The following is a 21,844-nucleotide window of genomic DNA, read 5'->3' as shown; positions in this document are numbered from 1 at the left end:
CAAATTTTATACGTTTATTATAGCTTTGAGCTTAGTTAACCTTAATGGTTCATTTTTGAGATTATACTAAAGAAGATATTAATCATCATTTATTTGGGTAGTAATATTATATAATTTTCTCCTAGCTGCGGTGCTGAAGTCCCACCCTACCTTTAAAGAAATAAAGGAACACACAATGTGTTACTTGAAGAATGCATATGCAAGGCAGGGGGCCAGGAGATCTGGACACTGAAAATAATAGGTTTCTGGTTCTAACTGTTAGGACAATTAGACAGGGTTTGCAAATGGTGGACAAAAATCGTCTTAACTTTCATTGTAATATTTTTTTTCTTGGAAATATAGAAGTTGTACATTTTAAAATCTGTATTGTAATGTATAATAGGCCTCTACCCATATACGTATAATAGTCCTCTAAAATTATCCGTATAATAGACTTCTAACCATATACGTATAATAGACCTCTAAAGTTATCCGTATAATAGACCTCTAACCATATACGTATAATAGTCCTCTAAAGTTATCCTGAACTCCAATCATATATGTATAATAGTGCTCTAAATTTATCCGTATAATAGAACTCCAACCATTTATGTATAATGAACACCTTATCATAGACGTATAACAATAGACATATATTAGAATTTCATTCTAGACGAATTGCGGACCACATTTAGACGTCTAAGGTATGCGTTTAATAGACGTATATTATACATCTTTTGCCCACTGGGCCGTCGTCCATGTGACTGGATATAAAAATAACTGATTCATTTTTAACCGGTCTCTGGAAGCTTAGATGTGACTATTTTTCCTTCCTTATTTCTTCATTCCCATGAATTTACTCTGTATTAGAGGAAATGCGAAAGTGGGAAACTGCAGACATTCTTCGTGAGTGGTGGATTGTGGTCAGTGAGCATCTGCACATCTCTAAGTCAGTTCCACAAGCTGTTCTGTTGGGGATGTAGCTCAATGGTAGAGTGCATGCTTTGCATGTATGAGGTCCTGCGTTCAATCCCTGGCATCTCCAAGTGTTTCATATTACTGTGCTCACATTGCAATCTTCTGTTGTGTGAGAACTCTTTGTCTGTGTTTATAGACAGCTAGGTTTACACAATTAAATTTAGACACACTCGAAGTGCTACAGTGTTCTCTCCTGTTTTAAATGTAACTCCAAAACATTTCGTTCTGTTCTTCACACTTGTCATGGCTTTTGCAGAAAACACGATTTGAATTTCTTGAGAGATCATTCAGCGAGTGAGTCCTTCCTCTGGACTCCGCACTAAGCTGAAAGCTGCACAAACTCCTCATTGCATGTCCTATACTCTTACAAGCGCTCTCGTGTAGATGTGGAGCACAGTTATAAGGACACTTTGAACTTTTTCCGTTTGAAACGGAAAATGCAAATGATCATGAAAAGTATTGATCGTATAAAATATCCATGGTACAACTCGAGAAAGAACTGAAGGACTACACAACAACTTTTGATGATTACAAGTTACTTTAAGAAATACAACCATCCGCACATGGGCTTGGATCCTGAACGCTTAAGTTGAAAGAGCAAAAGCGAAGGATGACTTGTAAACTCTCTTCATTGTCTTAAAGTTTATAAAATAAAACAATATCTTACTTAATAATTTCTTACTGTTTATAGACGATTTATTGAATTTTTGCAAAATCTCATTTACAAACTTTTTTCTGTTAAATTGTTATTCGCATACTCGAATGTAGATAAACGTTATTGTCTTCCGGGTGTGTGCCCATTTCTCAAAAAAAATATTTGTTAGTCTGTTGGGAGGCTGCACAAGGTGTTTAGAGATAGAACATCTAAAAGACAGGCTTTCTAAGCTTAACATCAAGGCAGTTTTCTCAACAGAAATGCTCTTTGGCACTTTCAGCTTTACTTTGGGAACATTGCCGAGATCACTTCTGAGCCAATGCACGTGATAGTGTGCCGGCAAGTACATTTAATATTGGCTGTGTTAGCGAGCTGCTTTTCCCTTTGAAACTTTTACTTCTTCATGCTGAATCATTGGCAGGGGTAAAGCTAATTAAATCTTTTCGCATAGCGCTCCATCAGAAAATACTTTCTCCTTGGTCAAAACGGGCACAGAAAGTTTTATAAGGGCAGCCTGTTTTGCACCGTCTAAATAACCGACAGTATGCGAATAAGCTTTTTAATAACAGTATTTACAATATAACCCATGTTAAAAAAATGCTTTTAGCTTCTTTTAGTCTAAGAAACAGGGGTGTTTTAGCGGATTGTGGTCTTCAATTAGTAAACGCTGAAGTGTTTCCCCGCTTGTGAACAGATCTGGCTCCATTTAAACAGAATCCTGCTCAGCTCCTGCTTTCACTGCAACTTTTGAATTGAGCCCAAAGCGATAAGCAAGCTGAATTATCAAAGCTCATTAGGTACTAGAGATCATGGTATGTTATCAGGTAAATGCAGTCCCATGTATCCTCCGTAATTTCGAGTAAATACCAAAACACACCATCCGCGACCCACAGCGGGAATAAGCAGGACTTGGTTGTTCAGAGCGTGAGGCAACTATCGCCAAGAGGGGGGTTTGATCCTCGCTCTCGCTACTATTTGAAATGCCAAAGACGCGTAATAGAGATTTTTGCAGATGTTTTTTTATGCTCCACTATACATTACAATAATGAAAACAAATCAATTAGAAATATGCAATACAACGTCGGTTCCCGAAAATAAAATCTGTTTTACACAGACATCATTGCTTTTGAGATAATCCAGATTGTGAAGACAACTGCGCCCTAGCTCTGGAAAATATTACTCAAAGGTTGGAAAGTACAACACGTTTGTACGTTTGACGTTTACAACATGTAACATGGCACTTCTCCAGCAAAGCAACTCAGGTTAGTGAACTACTGGTGTATTCAATACACCTCCATTCATCCATCACTTGTCAGGATGGTTGAGTGTTCTAAAGCACCATTCAAAGTGCTTTACAGGTAATGGGGACTCCCCTCCACCACCACCAAAGCGCCATGATCAAAGACTTGTGTTTTTCTAGCTCTCACGGGTATTCTTGTCTCCAGATCGAGGTGTGGGTTCAAATCCCACTCCTACCAGTTGCTTGTCAGGATGGTTGAGTGTTCTAACGCACCCTGATTAAGGACTTCTGTTTTTCTAGCTCTCATGGGTATTCTTGTCTCTAGATCGAGGTTTTGGTTCAAATCCCACTCCTACCAGCTACTCTTTTTCCCTGTTACATTTTCCCATCTTGATGTGCTTGCTGACAATGACAGGAGGAGGAAAATGGAGAAACTGCTTAGCAGACACATGATGGGCAGGAAGATTCATGAACTATTAGATGTGATTAGCAGAAAGTCAACTATAAATAGACTTTGTGCATTAAGAACTGTTTGTGTTGCCTGTAATCTAGGTAAGATTTTCGGTAAGGTATGCATTCAAATGTGAAAGACTATAATAACATAAAACCAGGAGAAGACTTATTAAAACATACTGTTTTCCTTGCGGTTTCTAATGTATTTTATTATAGGGGGGCTTTGTGAAATCAACTTTTAGCCTCTTGGAATGCAGTCACTCTCCCCGGTCTAAATACCATTATGTAAAATTAGGAAGCAGCAGTATTTTGATAAAGTGCGGTCTTCCTTTATCACAGTAACACAACAGTAAACAGTAAACGCTCAGGTGTTTATAATTACTCGGGAGCAGATCACCCTCAATTTAGAAAAAACCTTTGCTCGTCCCTTGCTTTCACAGCGATATCTGAATCGAGCCCCATAGCGTTAAGAAAGCTAAATTACACAAAGCTCATATGACATTGGGAGTCACTGTACCCTATCACGTCCCGCTTGCACTGTCCTACTAAAAGATTAGAGGGATCACAAACAACCCATGAATCGACGATTTTGAACTAAAAGGTTGCAAGCTCTACCGACTGCGCCTCTTGTTCCTCTATTACAACAGTAAAACTACTAGCGTTGATTCAACATAAAGTAAGCTGACCCTCTCCCCCCGATGGCACGGTGGCCAAGTGGTAAGGCGTCAGTCTCGTAAACTGAAGATCGTGGGTCCGAACCCCGTCCGTGCCTCTTTCATTCACTGCCATGTTCCTTTATCTAAGTCTACAAGTAACATGGAAACGTCTCCTCTTGTTACTCTTTCTGTGGAAGTGCACAGTTTCCTGTTAAAGCCAAAACGTATTGCGGGAATCTAATATATTGTAACGCTTACGGCCGACAAGCACTGTGTTTAAGAGCCGGCGTACCAGAGCAGGTAACGTCACCGCCCTTCCCTGTGATAGCAGGACTACAGCTACTGGGCTGTGGAGAGATCTCTCTTTAGCTCACGGGGCTAGGTCACTGCAGAGAGACGCGGAAGTCCTGGGTTCGAGCCTCCAGTCGGGATGGGGCCGACCAGATACGGCAAGGGTGCCTGCCGGAGCCCCCGTTGCGTTACATTGGTGTCAGAAGCGGGGTGGGATAGCCCTTCGCCGGGGATGGCGATTTAAGCGGGGGAGAGTGTAACGCTTACGGCCGACAGGCACTGTGTAAGAGCCGGCGTACCAGAGCTGGTGATGTCACCGCCCTTCCCTGTGATAGCAGGACTACAGCTACTGGGCTGTAGAGAGATCTCTCTTTAGCTCACGGGTCTAGGTCGCTGCAGAGAGACGCGGAAGTCCCGGGTTCGAGCCCCGGACGGTGCAGGGGCCGACCAGATGCGGCAAGGGCACCTGCCTGAGCCCCCGTAGCGTTACAATATGAAATTTGTTAAGAACTTGATTGTCTATTCAAAGCGGGAAATATTTCTTATTTCTTCTGCAGAACCACCGGCATCGGAATATACTGATCCGCATAAGAAGCGCTTTCGGCTTCTGATGGTTTTTATTGAGCGCTGCTCTTAACTTTACATTTGCTCAGGCTAGTTTTCCCCATGAAAAAAATACATTTCCCAAATTACACGATTTCACTTTTTTTCCTATCAACAAGTAGAAATAAATAAAACATATAATGCAATATAAGAGCCACAGACAGGATGCCTGGTGGTCTAAGGCGTTGCATTGAGGTCGCAGTTTCCCCTGGAGACGTTTGTTCAAATCCTACTTCCGACAAAGAGCCTCTCTCATTAGAGTAGAAACGACAGAATCTCTAAGTAGAAAACATTTCCACAACATCTCGCATTTCACGTGTTTAATGTTATTTGTCTTAGTGGCTGTTTCGGTGAATGATGGCTCTCTTTTCTTGCAGGGTGACGGCAAACTTCTTCAGAGACGGAGTCTCCCACGCACAGCTTTTCTTTATCAGGACCGAAGGTAACAGAGACAGACTTCAAATTCAAATGAATTACTTCTTGAGCATTTATGACCGGTAAAAAGCTGAGAGCAGAAGAAAACGTCATTGGAAATGAAGAAATGTCTGCTGACAGTAATCAGAGCTCGCGCTCAACTGCGGACAACCCCTCCTTGTTAGTACAGTGTTGAGTACCCCTGCTTGTCGCGCGGAAGACCGGGGTAAGTTTCGGTGACAGGGTGCTGGTTTAATTTTTTAACAACCTGACTTCAGTTAAAAACTGTGTACTATTTACTAAGTTTCAGACTAGTTATTGCGGTAGAATATGGAGATCATATCTAGCTCTGAGCTCAACTGCAACAAGAAGTCGTGCTTAACAAAGTCAGAGCCCAGCTGAACGTGTGCTCAGTGTAGTGCCCAGGACTCAGGAGCATTGTTGTGGTTCTAATTAGCACGAACTGCAGGGGCTCTGAATCAGAGCATTTCAATTTATCTGTTCAGTAAATTAAAATGCAAGACACCTTAAAATGGGATTATTACTTTGTCTCTGTCCCGTTTGTATATAATCAAATGTTTAAAAGATACCAGTAAGGACACACAACTACTAATGGGATACTTATTGGAAATAATCCCAAAACAAGCACGTCTGGCAGCTGGTAAACCCCTGTAATAATATTTGCAGTGACAAAACACTTTGAAGATTTGCAATCTGTTTAAATATGGATTTACTAAATTTCAGTTCTCCGGCATAACTGTACTCTCACTGTTGCATACTAAAGGCTTTACATGCATTAGCTGTGATAATGCTTCTAATAAACACAGAATGAAACTTAGTTTTGTTCCTCATGGTGATCCTCTTGTAGATCCAAATGAAATGTTTAATATGATCCCCCAAGAAAAAAAGGAGTCCATTTCCGAATAATTGATACCCCATCAAACATTTTTTAATATCCCTGCAAGTTTATACAGAGAATCCTGGTTCACAGCTTAAATTCAAGTAAATAAAAAGGAAACGAGTTGGAAACGATGTCAATCTGGGATTTAAATCACCTGGAACATTTCACTACATTGGGCAGTATGGGCCAAAGAGCAATTACCAACATCCCTTTGATAGCTCAGTTGGTCGAGTGGAGGACTGTAGTGGGTAATAGCAGGGAATCCTTAGGTTGCTGGTTCAATTCCAGCTCAAAGGAAGGCGCCTTTTGTGTACTTTGTTGGTTCAACTCTGGCTTGAAGGAAGATGCTTCTTGTGTATTTTAATCAAAGAGTTAAAATAGTGAATCTGTTTCATTCAGACGTTGACCAAAAGCTCAATAAATGACGAAGCAGAGGCTCCTGTTCTGAATTCACCTCATGTCTGATTGGAAAATACCCCAGACAGCGTGTAAAGCTCTTGTTGTGGCTGTTGTTTTATTATTAGATTAAAATGACGTATTGTGCACTAAATGTTGCAGAAACACAATCTGATATTTTAATAACTTTTATTTTAATAATTTGATAATTTGAGCATCCTGACTGGTTGCATCACTGCCTGGTATGGGAAGTACTCCGCCCGGGATCGCAAGGTATTGCAGAGGGTGGTGAAGTCAGCGCAGCTTCTCACCAGCTGTGAGCTACCAAGCATCCAGGAGATCTACTCAGCTAGATGTCTGAAGAAGGCCAGGTCCATTCTCAAGGACCCCAGTCATCCCAGTCACAAACTGTTTTCCCTCCTACCGTCCGGTTAACTGTACCAAAGCATTTGTTCCAAGTCCAACAGTCTACGGAACAGCTTCTACCTCCAGGCAATAAGACTGCTAAATAGCCAACCTGTAGCTCCTATGCAAATCACCTGTAATGGCTACATGGACACACAATTCTCACTATATTCAGCATAACTGTATATATTGCACACACCATGGACACATAACAGCTCTACTCATATTGAGTTTTATTCCATTTCAAAAATGTAACCTCAATTTTGTGATTTTTGTGTTCTTGTGAATTTTTGTGATTTTTGTGATTCTTGTAATTTTTTTGAGCTCGCAGAAAAATACATTTCATTGACAGCAACTACTGCTGAACACCATATTGTTGTGCATTTGATAAATACACTTTGATTTGATTTGATTTGATTACCCTTTTGCCCCTCGACCTTACACCTCGCTTTCTGTTTTGGATTGTACGTCTATCTCCGTATCTCCTGGTTTACGAACTACCTTTCGCCTTTTGACCACGATATGCCTGACGTTTCGGATTATACGCCTATTTCAGATATCTACCTGCTCCATCGTCTGCATAGGATCCGCATACCTTTTTCATTGGAGCTTCCTTTAAAAATCTTGTGGCTTCTTCCAAATAACGCAACAGTTTTTCTGTGCCTATTTGCTGTTTTGATTTGTGGAAAAGGTTGTCAATCAGTGAATGTTTGACCACTAGAAATTTAGAGTGGGTCTATAAAGCTGCTCAATAAATTGGGGCGATCTGAAACCAAACCAAAAGGAGCGCATCTTCCCAGATGCACTTCCTCAGAGCGCACCTAATCGCCCTTTTGCGTAAACGGAAGGGTTTATCCCCAAAAATTAAATGGCAAGCAGAGTGCCGAAAAAGCCAAAAGACGGCTGCTCAGGTACTTGAAGAAATATATTCGGGCGATTCATGGGAAGACTAAGATGTGCATCTTCTTTTTCTGAAGACGCCTTTGATGAAGGACTGGACCCACTGCTGGATTGTGAGTATTTTTGTTTTGTTTATACAATCCAGACCATTGCTATTATTAGTTATAAACCTCAATAACACCATTAGATCGAACGTTATCTGTATATATGGGAATGAGAAATTCTTATTGGTTATATGTTGTGAATATGAGTGGTCTTTTTGAGTCTTATTAGAAACAAAGAAATATTAGATTTGCAAATATTGTTTTCTGCAAAGAAAGTCTTTGCATGTTTTTGTTTTACTGCAGATATTGAAAGGTAATCCTTCTGAGTCTCATGGACAATGCAGACAAAACAAACGTTTGGCTATTATAGTTGTAGGGAAAACCGGTTCAGGGACGCCAAATATGTAATCATAGTGGCTCTCTGAAGGCACCAGTTCTGTAGGGTTTGGGCATTTACTGAGACAATTATTAATTGTAGCAGTAAATCACAAAGTTGATTCTTTTGATGGCTTTAGAATCCAACCATGCGACATAACTCAAACAACGCGCACACACAGGTACTAATACACGAGGATACATTTATTAATACATAGAATATGCATGTAAACCTAACAGATCTTATCGAGAGGGTTATCAGAATACAAAAGGTATATATTCAATCAGTTACAAAGAGTTACACATCAAGAGGACATACGTTCAGTATATCATTCATTAAGACCGTTTCGTAAATGAACTTGGTTACAACGTCTACATTAGATACTCAAACAAGTACATAACTCTTAGGAATTAAATTGATATCAACTGGTTTGAATAACAATTGAATTCTCGAGCTGTAATGCATTGAAGTTGAATACTCATCCAATCTTTGGGGATTCAGATCTCCTGCGGGCACAAAGAAACAGTTGCAGGCTGTTGCTGTCCAATCCGCGCTCTCTGGCTCCGTGCCAGGCTGTGCTGTGCGGCTTGCGACGGTGCGCTGCTGATGCTCATTGTTGGCTTTAACTAGCAAAGTTTTTGCACAGGAGAAAAGATGACTGTGGGTCCCAGCAAGTCAGGAAGAGGACCGGTTCATTCCTGATGAAGAGCTAGTTCTGAATAGTGATTCAGCTTTCCACAGTTCCGACCTGTTCACGAGGCCTGCTGCTGGTTACTCTCTGGCAACCTCCACTCTAGACTCTTAGAACAAAGGAAAGTTCTGGCACTCGGACACACTGGCCGTTCCGTGGTTGTCCGGGCTGAGTCTCAGGATGGTCAGGAGGCGCGCTGCGAGAATGTCCTGCCCTTGGGAGCCTTCTGCTCCTGGGCCGTCCTGCCCTGGAATTCTCCTTTGAATTCCCTTTAGAACAGTCCACAGAATCCTCTCCAGAATCTTACTGAATCTTACTGACTCTCCCTGAATCTCTCAGGCTCTCTGTGTTGCCTGTTTTTACCTGGAGGAACTTCAGCTCATTGATTGGCTGAAAGTTCCATGGGCATCAGAGTCCCACGTGGGTTACTCGGCCCTACCAGTCCCTGATTGGTTGATCCAGCAAGGGCTGGAGAACTACTGTTCACCAAGTGGATGGACACACATGGGTGACCATGTGTAGTACCATCCACAAGGCATACAGTGGAGACAGTCCATCACAAGGTGAAAAAACTCGATGGGTCTTGGCAGGTTCAGGATGGTGTTGGGAATAGGAATGGCAAGGACTACAATCAGCACATGGGGGTGGATTTTTTGGATGCTCTTATAAAGGATTACAATTTGGCCCACAAAACTAGAACATGGTACAAAGAACTGTTCTTTCATTTCATTTATATTGTGGTGGTGAAAGACTCAATGTGAGGAGCAACAGGTAGTGGTTAAAGCCCAGGTTAAGGGGTGTTGGGGGTGAAAGCAGTGGATTGGGTCTGACTGAGCTCATTACTGACCTCACTGATGCAAACTCTATATGGGTTTGTGTACATGGGGTTGCCTTGGAGGCTACATGAGCTGAAGGAAAAGAACCCCTTTGTCATGTATCATGAAAACATCACCCACTGCATTTTAAAATAATTTGAACAAGAGCAATAGGGTACCGCTGGAGTTTATAGACTGACATAACTGCATGAGTAACTGGGAGAGGAGAGATGCAGTTCAGGAGGATTAGAGCTCTACAAGAACATATCCCCCACTCTCACAGCAGGGCCTGTTGTACCCAGTACAGTACTGCTGATCTAGAAGGCTGTTGATGAGGTTTTGAGCACCCAACTGAGAAACAGGTTCAGCCCTGGGAATAAGGGACAAAGAGGGAGATTCTTTATCCTGAAGTGGTAACTTGTTTTACAATAGCAGACAATATAAAGAAACACAAACCCCATCTTCTGGTTCTGCTGCTGCTCCACACAGGTTCCACTGGGAACAAGAGGGGCCAGGAGCTCATGAACAGTAATCAGGGTTGTTGCTACAGGGTGGAGCTGGAGAAAGTTAGATGCAAAGTGTTCAAATATAACGCATTCCACATGCACCCTTATTCCCACATGCTCGCATTCCACTCATTCTCACATATCCAGGTGCACACTCTTTCACAAATGCTCACGCCGTAAGTGATTAGCCTATCACTTTTCCCTGCCTTCACTATTTCAGTTCTCCTCTTCCCCCTGTTCCTCACTCACTGTGGTAGTCTCCCTGAGCTCCTGTAGTGCGCATACTTCTCCAACTCCTTTCTTTTTTGGATTATTACTGACATTTACCTGTTTCGTGGTTTTTCACTCTCGCCTCTTGTTTTTGGATTTGTTTGCCTTATTCTACTGCCCTCTACCGTGTTTTGGACTTATTGCTTGTTTATTTGATTAAGAATTTTTGCATTGCGTTTTTGGACTTTACTACTTTTTTTTACTCTTCCATTTCTGATACCAGACTTGTCAAGTACTGAAAGCTTGAACTTCAGAGGAGTGAAACACAGGGGAGAACCCACCTCTCAAGTCCCAAAGGCCTGCCACTATGTTTGCCCTGTGCAGAAGATAAAAAGCACAAGAAACAGAGAGCAGACCAGCTCCAGTGTGGTAAGCTCAGCACCTCAGTCTCAACTTCTAGTGGTCTCATGAATAAGATGCTGGCCTCGTACTGCTGTGTCTGACTGCCTGCTCATCTCTGAACCTGGCTATGTTGTACTCCTGTTTGAACAGGAGGTTACCTAGAGCTTTGAAACCTGTTCTCCCTCAGAAACTGTTCGCTGAGTGAGAGGAGAGGACAGACAGGCTAGATGGGCTAAACTTGCTTCTCTTACCTATCTGTTCAGCAGGTACCTGATACAGCAATCTGCTGTGAGCTGGATTAGCTATTGGATATTATAATGAGACTCACACTGGCACTGACAGAGCAGTCTGCGACTCTCCAGACTGGACTGGTATCTTTAGAACATGTGGTCATACTGGTCATAATGTATTGACGGATTAATCAGAGATATGTATGTGATATAATTCAGGACTACGATGTCACAGGAAGACAAAGGAGAGAATGGAAGTACTGCAGGTTCCAGAAATGTTTGTCAGCTGGAATGAGTACAGAGATTGAGTACCAGAAACCGGGCACTCATTCTCACTACCAAAGAACAGTCAGCTGGCTAACAGTGGACAGCAGGCGCTGACCTGGGAGTAATATCAGTGACCCTGCTTGCCTGAATGTTGTGTGAGGACAGACACTGCAGAGAGAGAGATTAATGAACAGGACTCTCTCCCACTCTTTCCTTTTCCAGGGCTCAAGGTGAAGGACAGCTGGGGGGGGGGGGTCTTACAAGAATGTGCGTGCAGCTGAGACATCTGTGTCAAGGGCATCCCATGAACAATCTGACCCCTGAGACAACACCAGGCAGAGAGAGGAGCAGCTCAAACACTGCAGTGTATCTGATACACCATGAACAGGGGACAGTCTATGGAAAGTCACACAGGGTCCTGGCTCCGGGGTTGTGCTGGGTTGATAAGGGGTGCTGTAGGTCTGAAAACCTATTCAGTACCAGTATGGAGCAGCATACTGCAGCAGTGATGTTAATGATTAGCTCCCAGTAAGAACAGGGATGACTCCAGCCAGTGATGGTAATGTGAGGGTAGTTCATACTGGGACTGGGAGTGTGTGTCTCTCTACTATCTGATCATAAAGTTGGGCAGGTAAGACAAAGAAGTCATTTGGAGGAAGAGGTATCATTCAGTGGGAGAAGACAAAATATCTCCCAAGTGGAGGCACAGAAGTTGCAGTGGGGAGAAAGCCATTATTAACCTCTCTCACTCAGTGCAGTGTTAATGTACTGTAGTGTCCAGTCAGTCAGTGTGTGTATTCACTGTCTCACTGTGTTTTCTCATGAGACTGAGTGAGTGGGTGGGTGGAGCCTTAGAGTGTTTGAATCGTGTGGCAGTGTTTGTTCACTGGTTTGTGTTTTCTTTGTCATTTTTTGGGGGGGAGAAAAAGAAGGGTTTGGTAAAAAATTGGTTTATTTTCATTCCATAGGCAGCTCTGGGGGCTCTGATCCTCCAGACTTCTCATTTGAGAAGCTTGCGTGGCGCCATGGTGTTAAAATTTCCCCTGTGGAGTTCTGTCCACTGGAGAGGTGCATATGTACAGTTGGGGAGGTCGTGGGCTGCAAGATCAAGTCCGCTTCCTGCATGAGTGGAGGGATAGTTGTTTTCCTACAGTCTACTGATCTGGCAAACACCCCGGTGGAGAAGGGGGTTGTCTTGAACGGTACCTTCTCCCTGGTGCTGCCCTCTCCAACGTGCCTCTGTTTATATGGAACGAGCTGCTGGAGAGGAAGCTGTCCCGGTACAGATAGGTGGTCTCTCTGATGAGGAGGGTCCCTCTGGGCTGCAGGGCACCACAGCTAAAGCAAATCATGTCTTTCTGAAGACAAGTGTACGTGATCTTGGTGGAAAAAAACCCTGGAAGTGATCAATGTGGCGCTTAAATTTTGAATTGACAACTGTGATTATGTGGTATTCGCTACTTCGGAATCGATGAAGTGCTTCTGGTGCGGGAGCGAGGGGAACATGGTGAAGAACTGCCTGGAGATGGAGGATGAAACGAGCAGGTACCCTCAGTCCCAGGGTGCACTGGAGGTCAGGCAGGCAGAGGGGAGCGGAGCAGCGCAGGGAGGCAGCGGGGAGACAGCCCACAGGCGGTTTGCAGGAGAAGAGATTGCTGGAGGTGTCCCACACAGGAGAATAGGTAGGAGAGATTGGACTGCCACAGCTTAAATTCAAGGTAAACAAGACTAAGGAAACGAGTTGGAAACTTGATGTCGAAGTGGGATTTAAATCACCCATTTCACATTTTACTTCATTGGGCAGTATGTGCCAGAGAGCAATACCGTGGCATCTCTTCGATAGCTCAGTTGGTGGAGCGGAGGACTGTAGTGGAATCAGCAGGGAATCCTTAGGTCGCTGGTTCGATTCCGGCTCGAAGGAAGGTGCTTTTTGTGTAATTTAATCAAAGAGTTAAAAAAAGCTAATCTGTTTCATTCAGACATTGATCAAAAGCTCAATAAACGACGAAGCAAAGGCTCCTGTTCCGAATTCAGCCCACGTCTGATTGTCTTGTTTTGGCCAAGATCTGATCTTTGAATTAAGGGACTACACTGTCTGCTTTGTAATTCAAAAATACATACAAATGTCAAGTTTTTTGTAGATATAAAGGTGTTCTCTGTTTTCAAAGGATAGTTACTTAATTGGTATAATGATTTGGTATTGATTTGGTATCGTTGTATTATAAAGTTTGTGCTTACTGTGTTTTTATCGTATTGTGAACTTATTTTTTAAACAAATGCTTACAAAGGCAAACACGGCACACATCTGTTTATAGCAGCGGTGAATTGTACATTTTTATTAAGTACAAGCTACTGTGCACTTCTGGGAGTATAACAGGTTTGATATAAAGTGGCAAAAATCTAAAAGGGGAAAATACCCCAGATTGCATGTAAAGCCCTCGTTGTGACTGTTTTAGATAAAAATGGCGTACTATGCACGAAATGTTGCAGAAACACAATCCGATATTTTGATAATTATTATTTTAATAATTTGATCAAATTGAGGCCAAGGATCCAAATCTTCAGTTCTGATTTTTTAAAGTGATATCTTTCCTTTCTGTCGTGGAAGTCACACGATGTGAGCAATTTTTTTTTACGTTGCGATCCAAAGAGGCTCAGACGCACAGTCTAACAGTAACCAAACCAGAATGGATTCTGCTGGGAGCCGGGCTGAGCTCATTCTCACTCCCTGTGCTGAAAACAGAATTATTTCTTCCCCGAACATCGTCTACAGATCACTTGGGCGCTTTTAACCTTCTCGCAGCTACGGGCGAGACTGACGCTCACGATATGAAGGCACCCGGTGGTACACCTTCTCTAACTCTCACAATCGTAACAGACTTCGCTTTTAAAAAAAAAAGTAGATATAGCCCTGAGAAAAGCATTAGCTTTATCAGTTTTTACATTTATCTATTTTGAATCAAAGTTTGACTTTTTTATTGCATTTTACATTATAATAATAATCATCATCATCATGATGATTGCATACACTTATATAGCGCTGTTCTGGATACGCCACTCAATGCGCTTCACAGGTAACGGGGACTCCCCTCCACCGCCACCATTCTCCTGAATGATCACAGAGAGTCAGGACCTCGGTTTTACGTCTCAGCCGAAGGACGGCACCTGTTTACAGTTTAGTGTCCCCGTCATTGTACTGGGGTATCAGGATCCGCATGGACCGCAGGGTGTGCGCCCAGTGACAAAAAACTAGATGTGTGTCGGGCTCGGCTGCATCAGGACAATGACGTCACGGGGACAAAGTAGAGGAAATCAAAACGGTTCTATAAAAGACCTGTGTCAGCTGTTGGTTTGCAGTCTGGGCTCTAAATCCTCCGATCCAATTTTAAATCTCTCTAATACCTGAGATGCGGCTTCTTCTGAGAATTTATTCGCATACTTATTATGTGTAAGTGTATAGATGAAACCTTTCATATATTATTCAGTTTTAATCAAAATGCTTTACTAACGGTTTTTATTTGCATTCGAAATGAAGCGGAATTTTAGCACGACACACAAACCCTTTGTCTTTTTTAGAGAGTGATTTTTAAACAGACAAAAATGTAGAAAACGTGTTTTTTTTAGCACTTCAATAGCAGGGTCAGTGGCGTAATGAATAACGCGCCGGGCCTCGCGTCAGAAGATTATAGGTTGGCCTGCCGTCTGGCTTGTTGCGTTTATACCACTTACATTCTTTTATATAAATGAACTGCACCTGAAAGCTATAGAAAACACTTTGGGTAAGTTGTCTGCAGCCTCATGCGAATTTCGACAACTTACCCAAAACACTGTACTGTCTGGAGATCAGCTCCAGCTCTGAACTCAATTGCAATGAAAAACCATGTGTAACAAAACTGGAGAACAGCTGAACTTGTGCTCAGTTCGGTGATGAGGGTTCAGAACTGTCCTTGTTGTAATTAGCATGAACTGCACAGGCTCTGAATCAGACCATGTCAATTAGTCTGATCAGTGTAGGACACGTTAATGTAGAATTATTAATAGGTTTATTAGTTAGTTAGTTCAAGTTTACCCACCTGAACTAATGTAGAATTATTACTTGGTCTGTCTCTTGTTTGTATAAAAATGAATGTCTCTGACAACTTAATGTTAGTTTTACGATGTAGGTCAGGCATTGACATATGCATGAGTGTACAAAATGACTCCTGATTCAACTCATGTTCTATAGGAGATTGGCGATTCCTCCTGTTTCTCGTACAACCATATCAGAACAGAAGCCCGTGTCACCCAGCTGTGATTCAAGATCGACTCGCATCTTTATCCCTTTTTTGTTCGTGATCATTATTTTCTTTAGTTATGATCAATATTGAACTTTTTCTAAATGAAATGACAATAATCAAACATGCAGGCAGATTTTTGAAAAGTATTCGGAATTGACAGGGTGCTCCTTTGGAACAGTCGTCAGAAAATGTGAGAAACTGAAAGTTATGTAAGCTCTCACACAAAGCATTGAAGATTGGAATCTGAGTGTAAAAAAGCTACCCGTCTTCCAGTGATAGGCAGGGATACACACCATGACTCGAATAGACTCAGTGAACTTTAACACCTATGATATTACGAGTGCTTTGCACATGTCGAACTTCAAGAAGGAACTACTACAACAGTTGTGGACATAATTCAATACCACCGGCAAAGTCCAATGCCGGCAACTTCTGAGAAAATAATGTTCACTCATGGAATTTGGTCTTTGAATGGCTGGCGGGAAAATTCATTTATACTCCTGTTGCACCCTCAGCTGAAACATGCTAAAATAACAACGCAGATTTGTTGGAGAACCTGACAAGAATTATTGGGTTAGCACTGAATATATTCTTGTATATTTACTTTAATTTTAATATAAATATAAACATGCATGCTGTATAATCTATTGTAATTTTAAAATATGTTAGTTGAGGATGCGAGGGGGGCTATTATACCCTGTGAAATACGCAAGGAACTGTAAAAAAGGCTGGTATTTGAATAAAATTGGCGATCACAAGAAAACCACAAGTTATGTGGTATTATCATCAATATCCTTCAAAATCGACGTTCAAATGAAGGATTTGAAGAAACTTTGAAAAAAGCAACAGTAATAGCAGAGGATTTTGATTTTTGCTCTTCAAGTCAGTAGATCGCCATAGAGTTGCACCCCTACAAACAGCACAAAGGATGAATCCCACCTCCTTCGTTATTGCTATATTTGTGCCGGTGAAAGTAGCGTTTGTGCTATAGAAAGCATCTCGGAAGATGAAGGTGCAGTCACTTCCACATGTCATGATATCATTAGATCCGACGACAAGAGCTGAAGCCCCCGCCATTTTCCAAGCCAGCAATGTGAGGAAGATGGATATGGAGGAAGGTAGCGTGGCCGAGCGGTCTAAGGCGCTGGATTTTAGGCTCCAGTCTCTCTGGGGGCGTGGGTTCGAATCCCACCGCTGCCAAATGTTAATGTTTTAAGACCTGCAATACGATCAGTAAAAGCGCTTTTTGTTAGGCTGAGGGAGGTGTTTAGAGATAGACTTTATAAAAGACAGGCTGTCAGCTTAACATCAAGGCAGAAAAAATATTTTGTTTTCTCAACAGAAATTCTCTTTGGCACGTTCAGCTTTATAGGGAACAACGTCTGCCGAGATCACTTTTGAGGCAGTGCACATGATAGTGTACCGGCAAGTACATTTACGGTAATATTGGCTGTGGTGGTGAGCTGCTTTTGTCTGTGAAACTTTTAATTCTTCACGCCGAATCGTTGGCAGGGGTAAAGCTTATTAAATCTTTGAACATAGCGCTCCATCAGAAATACTTTGTTCGTGATCAAAAGAGATCAGAGGATTAAATTCATGAATTCACATAGCATACCTTACAGGAAAGATTTAAAAGGGGAATTGATTGTGCTTCCTGATGTTGTTCCTGTGGTTTCTTTGGATACAAAGGTGAATGTTCTTTGACGTTCTGCTAGAGTATCCACTGGGTGGGCTTTATCAATTAGCTCGGATAGGTCATCTGTGCTCCGTCTCCGGAAAATAATCAGCACTGTCGTTTTTTCCTGTGCTGTCTTTTAAAACATATAAGATCACGAGTTTACAGATTTCTCCAAGTAACAACTATACATTTAACCCAGCGGTTAGCATTCCTTCAATCCAATAGTTTTACTCCGGGTAAAAAACAGCGAAATATGTAGAGAGATGATATTCAAATATTTCAACATTCTTATTGGATTACCTGTATGGATATATCGCTCAGAATTCCTAATATGATTTTGAGTTCAGTTTTGCTTTACTACTTTCAGAGTCTTTTATTGACCTTGCTGAAGCAGAGAAGTGACACAATCACAAATGCGACCTACCTGTGCTGCTGTTTTTGGCTAATAATAGTTAAAAAAAACAGCTCCTTGCATTAAGAGCAAGAGCAACCAACACGCTCGCTGGTTGTGTTTGGTATTTTCCGGGGTGCTCTTCCTCAGCTGCAAAGTTATTTGGCGAGCAAAGACCTCTGAGAAGGAGTCTGAATCCGTCAACAACACAGGAATTCTAAGATCGCACTGCCGTCTTGTGTACAGAGATCTGCCTTTTCCTTATAGAGTGTTTTGGTGTTTAAGAACACGTATCCTACCTTGAATGCTAGTTTCAAAAGATACGTTACCGGATCACAGATTTTCTTGAAAGGATTTGGGAATGCACTTACCGGGATTCAAACCCGGTTCAATTATTTAGAAGGCACCTATACCACCAACGCACTTCTGAGAAACACCGGCACATTTCCGCAATCCTCCCTCTCACCTACAAAGTTATGAAGAGACAGACGTCCAATGAAAACTAATTTGATTCACTCAAGGCTTCGCTCTTTTGTTGTGATGTCATTTTAATTAATGTAGCTGTGATAAGGTGTCGTTTCTGTCTCTTAAAGTTTAAGTCTGCTCCTTTCTTCCTGGTTTAGAAATAATGTTCCATGATTGTTTACAAACACCACTATCAATTATTTGTCCAGCTCTAACGCCTGTGTGCGTTGACAAGGCATCTCAAAAGGACATATTAAATAACATGATCCTTCCTGTTACCATTCCTGTGGTTGGAGTGTTGTTTTGCCCTTTTTCATTCTTCTACAATATTTGCAGACAGGACTTTATCACTCAAGTTGTACAAAACAAGTCGGTCCATGAGAATCATCAGTACTGCTGTTGTTCTATGCGTAGTTTAATCAAGGCAGTCGAGTGAGGAGGTAAAAAAGCACTCCCCGTCGATAAATCAATCATCGTCGCCCGTGTGACTGGATATAAAAATAACGGATTCATTTTAACCAATCTCTGGAAGCTTCAATGCGGTTATTTTTCTTTCATTATTTCTTAATTCCAATGAATTTACTCTGTAGTAGAGGAAACACAAAAGTGGGAAACTGCAGGCATCCTTCGTTAGTGGTGGATTGTGTTCAGAGAGCATCAGCACATCTCAGTTCCGTTAATAAGTCTGTTGGGGATATACCTCAGTGGTAGAGCGCATGCTTTGCATGTATGAGATCCCGGCATCTCCAGGTGCTTTATATTTCTGTGCTCGCATTGCAATCTTCTGTTGAATGTGAACTCGTTGCTCATGTTCATAGAGAGCCAAGTTCACACAATTAAACTCTGGCAAACTCGAAGTGCTACGGTGTTGCTCTGCTGTTTTAAATGTACCTCTAAAGCATTTAGTTCTGTTAACTACCAAATGATTTGAACTAATTTTATGTCATATTCAGGAAATCCAGAGGTCTTCAGACGTGTCGTGGCTGTTGAAGAAAACACCTTTTGAATCTCACCCGGGATTTCTTTAGAGATCATTCAGTAAGCGAGTCCTCCTTCTGCACTCCGCACTGAGCTGAAAGCTGCACGAATTCCATTGTACAACCGAGAAAAAAACAACGACATTTGATGATTACAAGAAATTCAAGAAACACAACAGTCCGAACACAGGTTTGAACCCCGAACGCTTAATTTAAAAGACAAAGCGAAGGATACGACCTGTAAACTCTTTTACAGTTTATGATATAAAAAAATCTTCCTTTCAGAATAATTTCCTGCTGCTGATAGACTATTTATTGAATTTTAACAAAATGTTTTTTTAATTTTTAACAAAAAAGTGTGCACACTTATAGAACCAAGGCATTGAAAGTTTTTTTAATTGTTGTTCCAAAAAATGTTCCATTTGTTTTCATTCTTAATCTTGTTGATTAAAAGATTAAATGCAAAAAAATCTGAATGTGAAAAAAGGTCAAAATGCTATTGAAAAAATCAGTAATGTGAGGAAAGATGAATTGTGGGAGCCCCTTACCTCCCCATGTCATGCTGTATTTCTCACTCATTCTACTGGGAGTGGTGCCGTCGCTTCTGGATAAAGTCTGTCAGTAGACATTCCAGACGGGTCAGGTACTGTATGACTGCGCTTCGGCACAAGAAGAGACATGTGACTTGCGAGGATCACGACAGTGTCATTCACCATCCGGAGCCCGGATAGCTCAGTTGGTAGAGCATCAGGTTTTTAATCTGAGGGTTCAGGGTTCAAGACCCTATTCGGGCATTTGTGTTTTCCTTAAGTGTATTGTGAATTTAATTATAAATCGTATTTTATCTTCCACTCTTCTAGCTGTACTGTCGATATTTTAAAAGTTAATCACTTGTATTTTCTTTAGTGTTTCCTTTCACAAACCGAAAATGTTCAAGACTATTTTGTCACCACACTCCACGTAGATAATCACAGGAAAAGAAAAGGAAACGCAGTGAGGAGCTCACACAGTGAGTACTCTTGAATACAACAAGAGGAAAGGCACACTGTACATCTGTGGAACATCACGTCCGAGTTTACAGTGACGGCTTCTATTTCCACTGATGAATGAGACAGATTCATGAGGAGATCCTACGCACAACTAAGCGAACACATCGCTATTTCGGTCTGATGTAGAGGCTCCATTTGTGTCAGCAGTACTATAAATGTAAGTCTTATACACTTTCAGGGGCTGCATCTGTAGCGCTTCATCTAAGAAGACTGTTTTACTTTACCACACGGTTACATTCACCCACCCAATTTATTCTCAGAATACCCAATGGCTCAATAACCCTGTTTCCCCTGGGAACCACCAGTGTACAGTCCCATTCCATTCAAAAATATAACAAATATATTAAATTAATATAGTCAGTGAACAAATATATTCAATGAACTGTGTAACAGAGGGCTAAAACTGTTTTTTGGGATGGCTGAGTAGTTAAGGTGTTGGACTTAAGCTCAATAAGCAAATGTCTATGAGGGTTCAATCCCTACTCCTGTAATTTGCTTTTGAAGTGACAGAACACTTTGAAGATTTACACTCTATTAAAATATGTATTTACTAAATTTCAGTTCTCTTCACTCCCTGGGATAACTGAACTCTCACTATCACATACTTAAGGCTTTACATGCATTAGCTGTGATACAGCTCCTAATAAAGACAGAATGAAACTGTATCAATAATAAATGACATGTTTTAAACAAACGTGTATTGCTTAACTTCATTATTAATAAATTGGTGTGACAGGAAAGCAAATTAAATATTACAATGATATTCCAAGCAACTGATGTGTGCCGGAACCAAATGTCATCCACTGTGGGCTTTGTAAATTGTTTAAAAATTGTAAGTGAAGTTGAGATAATTAACAATTTGTTGAATCCTGCAGTTACAGATTAAAATGTGAGAAGACTTTCTCTGGGTTTATCTCTGTCCGAGTGCCTGATGTGAATATGCTGAACGCAGTGTCTTTGATTTACAGTATGTACTCAAACAACCAAAGAATCCCATTCTTGTCATCCTATGGTTTGTCAAACGTGATTTTTTCAAAGTGTGTGCAATTTCGTTTAGTCTTTCGCTCCTGTACTAGAGCAGTAATGTTTCTAGACGCGCATGAGCATGGTATAGCAGGCTGACAGCAGGAACACGTGGCCAACAAGCAGTGACAGTATCATAGGTGTCTGCAGTATGTTGGTTTGTGAGCAGCGATAAAATAAAATGCAGTGGAAGCAGGTGTGCCTGCATTAATAAAGCTCCATCGAGCAGAAAAAGTAACAGAAGAACCAACCTAAATCCAGCAGAAAGTTTCTGCAGCTGAAATCACAGGCAAACTGCCACAGGCTTGAACTCACAACCTCAGCATGACTCCATTATGTACTGCTATATAAGGACAATGCACCAACCAACTGTGCCACTGAAGCTGCACAATGGGATTGTTACATGTCTTAGATGTATTTATTGGAAGGTTGCAGATATCATAAATCACTGATTTCATTATCTGCATGTTTAATATCCAGGAGAGAGAACTCCTTCAGGTTCTACAGCTCATAAGTGCACTTTAAGAAGTCTGCTTTTGTGAGATGGATCTCCGAGGTGCAGCTTTTTTCTT

At 41.5% G+C, this 21,844-nt stretch overlaps 4 non-coding genes across 4 annotated transcripts; all 4 read left to right on the top strand.

Moving 5' to 3' along the window:
* Positions 1 to 4,005: 4,005 nt before the first annotated feature.
* trnat-cgu (transfer RNA threonine (anticodon CGU)) lies at positions 4,006 to 4,077 on the top strand. Its single transcript has one exon. It is a non-coding gene; the product is annotated as a tRNA-Thr (tRNA).
* A 2,301-nt stretch (positions 4,078 to 6,378) lies between these two features.
* On the top strand, positions 6,379 to 6,467 carry trnay-gua (transfer RNA tyrosine (anticodon GUA)). Its single transcript is given in 2 exon segments — positions 6,379 to 6,415; positions 6,432 to 6,467. It is a non-coding gene; the product is annotated as a tRNA-Tyr (tRNA).
* A 6,778-nt stretch (positions 6,468 to 13,245) lies between these two features.
* On the top strand, positions 13,246 to 13,334 carry trnay-gua (transfer RNA tyrosine (anticodon GUA)). Its single transcript is given in 2 exon segments — positions 13,246 to 13,282; positions 13,298 to 13,334. It is a non-coding gene; the product is annotated as a tRNA-Tyr (tRNA).
* A 6,587-nt stretch (positions 13,335 to 19,921) lies between these two features.
* On the top strand, positions 19,922 to 19,994 carry trnak-uuu (transfer RNA lysine (anticodon UUU)). Its single transcript has one exon. It is a non-coding gene; the product is annotated as a tRNA-Lys (tRNA).
* The last annotated feature ends 1,850 nt before the right edge of the window (positions 19,995 to 21,844 follow it).

The sequence above is a fragment of the Lepisosteus oculatus genome, chromosome 14 (genome assembly GCF_040954835.1).
Source record: "Lepisosteus oculatus isolate fLepOcu1 chromosome 14, fLepOcu1.hap2, whole genome shotgun sequence".
Lineage (NCBI taxonomy): Eukaryota > Metazoa > Chordata > Actinopteri > Semionotiformes > Lepisosteidae > Lepisosteus > Lepisosteus oculatus.
The sequence above is the reverse complement of the archived record's forward strand: the minus strand, read 5'-3'. Positions and strand labels throughout refer to the sequence as shown.